This window comes from Hibiscus syriacus, unplaced genomic scaffold (genome assembly GCF_006381635.1).
Source record: "Hibiscus syriacus cultivar Baekdansim isolate YM2019G1 unplaced genomic scaffold, ASM638163v2 tig00111028_pilon, whole genome shotgun sequence".
Taxonomy (NCBI): Eukaryota; Viridiplantae; Streptophyta; class Magnoliopsida; order Malvales; family Malvaceae; genus Hibiscus; species Hibiscus syriacus.
Window position 1 is genome coordinate 161,564 of NW_024062961.1, and position 3,612 is coordinate 165,175.

At 31.8% G+C, this 3,612-nt stretch overlaps 1 pseudogene; it reads right to left on the minus strand.

Annotated features, from left to right (window-relative positions):
- Positions 1-869: 869 nt before the first annotated feature.
- On the minus strand, positions 870-1,740 carry LOC120151185 (annotated as a pseudogene).
- Positions 1,741-3,612: the final 1,872 nt, after the last annotated feature.

Below are 3,612 nucleotides of genomic sequence, written 5' to 3' on the forward strand. Positions count from 1 at the left end.
TTCCATTCTTTATCAAATAACTAAAAGGCATAATATCAAAATTAACCCAATGTATATCAAAATGGTCATTTTAGCCCCTATTCTTTTTCTGGAATATTTTGCCCCTGATTTTTCATTTTAGGACAAGAAGACCCCTATAATTTGACTGAATAGTCATTTTAACCCATATTCTTTTTTTTTTCTAGAGCATTTTGGCCCTCAACTTTTAAATCTAGGGTAAAAATATCTATATTTTAGAGTGTTGATCGTTTCTTAACTAAGAGTTTTTATTCACATAGGGATCTTTTGTCCCAAAATAAAATGTTGGAGACTAAAATATTCCAAAAAAGAATAGGGGTTAAAGTGATTATTTAATCAAACGTTAGTGCTATTTTTTATGTTATATTTAATTAAAAACTAATTATTAACAAAATTTAGATTTATACTAATAAAAGTATTAGGGATTATCTAAATATTTAATATGGTATAACTATACTTCTCTCTTTGCACGTCGATGAAGAATAGAAAATTCAGTCTTAGATGTAAATCTTCTTGTAATCTTTTTCGACATAGTGAGTTTTTGCTCCTGAAAAGGTTTTATTTTAAGTTTTATGATTATTTTACCTTCGTTATTCTCGTAATTACATTATTATTAGAATATTTTATACATTAAAAATTTACAATAGTAGATCGGCTTCTAGGTAGATTGGATGACAATCATGTAATAAAAAATGGAACCGGATTAGACTTGTTTTTCGAAATTTTATTTGCAATCAATGAGATTTTATTTTTTTAAACTCTTAATTATATATAAGAAAAGTAACTATTAACTAATTTAATTATTTATTTTACATTAAATAAGCGTTAAAATACATAGAACCAAAAATGGTGTTATAAGGAGGGCCTGAGACGCAGGAGTCGATACATGAGAGCGCCTGAAACAGCACCAATTACAGGAGCCGTGAGATAAATCCATATTCTATGGAAATTCCTTGAAACAATTGCAGGGTTCAGTGATCCTCCTGAGATAGGCCTGCATTTGCAAAATTGCTGATTCAGTTCAGTCAAAGGCCGATAAAAAATACAATGTCAAAGAGTTGGTAGAATTATTCACACTGTGATAAGGACTGCAAGCCCAATTGCCATTCCAATTACCACTCCAGACACCGGACCAACCTGCTTAAATTCACAATGAGTTGGTCTATTTGATAGTGCAGTATGGCCTATGACATGTCTAAATCCACAAGAATCCTTACAGAACGTGATTGTCTGGTGACCGATGCAATGACAAATACGACGATGAAACTGGCGACGAGCTCCACCATGAAAGCCGCTTGACAGCCTTGACCGGGCGGGGTTGTCAGGAGATCCGATTTAGTGCCGTAGATAAACTCTCCCATCAATGTTGCCGGAATAGAACCCAGAACTTGTGCCAATATGTAAAGTGGTACATGTGAGAAAAAAAATACAAACAAAGGATTTATGTTTATGGTACCTAAATTAGTGGACAATGGAGAATTAAAGCACCTTTGACCAAGGAAAAAAGCCGAATGCTGCAAAGGCTATGGTGAGTGCGGGGTTAACATTAGCACCAGATATGGATCCAATGGATTAGACGACAACAACAATTGTTAACCCTGCAGTGGTGGCATACTCCAGCAGAACCGGGCCACCTCCGGTTAGCCTAGTGCTTGTTATGATCCCACAAATGCAAAGGACTAAAATAAAAGTCCCCAACATCTCAGCTAAAATCTGCATCATGTTTCAACTGTTGGGTTAAAATCCGTAATTGTAGATACATATGTATAATGTATGATGCTATAATAAAGTGTGACACAATTATTAAACCAATTATGTTATATGTATCATAGGTGTTAAAGTATCATGGACATAATAGTGTAGACACCATACATTGTATTTATAATTTAACGAGGGACAAAATCAGTGGTAGATGCAACTTGTTCCTAAAGTGTGCATGTGTTCACTTTGAAATCCGAGTTTTATTTGGTTAATTATTTATTTTATTGGTTGTACCCACTCTGAAATTTTATTTGTACACATGCTATATAAAAAATTTACATTATTATATATATATATATATATATATATATATATGTCCACCTTAAAAAATTTACATTATTTGTTTATACTTTTTTTGACAAATTCTAATTCTAATCCTAATCCTACGTAAAGGGGAGGAGAAAGGAGACATCTAGGGAAATAAAGTAGAGTGCTCCTAGTGGGGTCTATATCCCATGACCTAAGGAAACATGATGGGAACAATAGTGAGTAGCTTGGCCACTAGACCAAATTATAAATAGTACAAACTAATTTACTATTAAGTTTACATAAAGAGGTAGTTATTTCCGATAAATAAGTTAACTTGTATTACTCTTATATTTATCGGATGATTTGGGAGCAGACTGGGTTTCAATTTGTGGGCATTTTTGTTGTTAAGGTTCATTGAATTTGGAGTCGCTTGCTTGGTTGATCAAATCGAAGTGTTTAGTTAAGTCATCGAATCTGCATTTGAAAGCATGGATTGTGGATGAGAGGGAGGCAAGATCGTAAATGGATTTTAAGAGTTGGGGTTGCCCTCGTTATCCTTCTTCTTCTTGCAGTTGTTATGTTGATGGTAGCTGTTGTTGTTTGGGTTTGACTTTGACAGCTGGTAATGGTTGTATAACGGGTCGAGTTGACCTCGAGTATTGATATGAAAATTGGAGTAGGGTTGTAATCGAGTCGAGTTGAACTCGAGTATTGATGAGTTCGACTTGATTTGAAAACTTTAAAATAGAGCTTGACTCGACTTGAAAACTCGTGAGCTTAAAATTTTTAAGCTCGACTCGAACTCGAAACCATGAATTGAAGCTAAAAAAAAAAAATCTTAAACTTAACTCGGTTGAAACTCAAACTTGAAATTGAACATTCCGTACATGAAAACCTTATATTGTATATATATATTTTAAAAAATAACACATACATGTTAATATTATTGGTACTTTATTTAAAAAAAATAAAATATTATTTTTTTTAAAAATAAAATATTATTTTTTTAAGTTTCTCGCGAGATTTTCGAGTTGAGTATCAAGTAACTCGTTTCGATTCATTAAGAACTCGAGAAGAATCCATTCAAGTCGAATATTTATTGAACTTTAACTGAATCGATCTTGAATAACTCATGATCTGTTTCGTTTCATTTACAATCATAATTTAAAGTTTCGAGTTTCGAATAATTGTTATGACAGTCCATATTATAGTCCACCCTGCATGTTATCATCCAATCAATACATATATTCTACTTTTACTTTAATATTATAATTATATTTGTCTCTTTCCTTTATAAGTTGGAAAGATAATATAAATAGATTTTTCTAACAAATCTAACTAGGATACAAGGGAATAAATTTAAAAAAAAAAGATGAAGTATCATGATTATGTCCTATTATGGATTCACAACTTTGAAAATGATATGTAAGCAGAAGTCATTTTTATATATAAATTATTCAAATTAAAGTGAACCACGTTCTTATCTATTCAATCGTTGATATGGAAAGAACATCAAAAGTTAATGTAATCCCATAGACAACATTATTTTACGACCCAAAATTACAATATTTAATATCATGATTA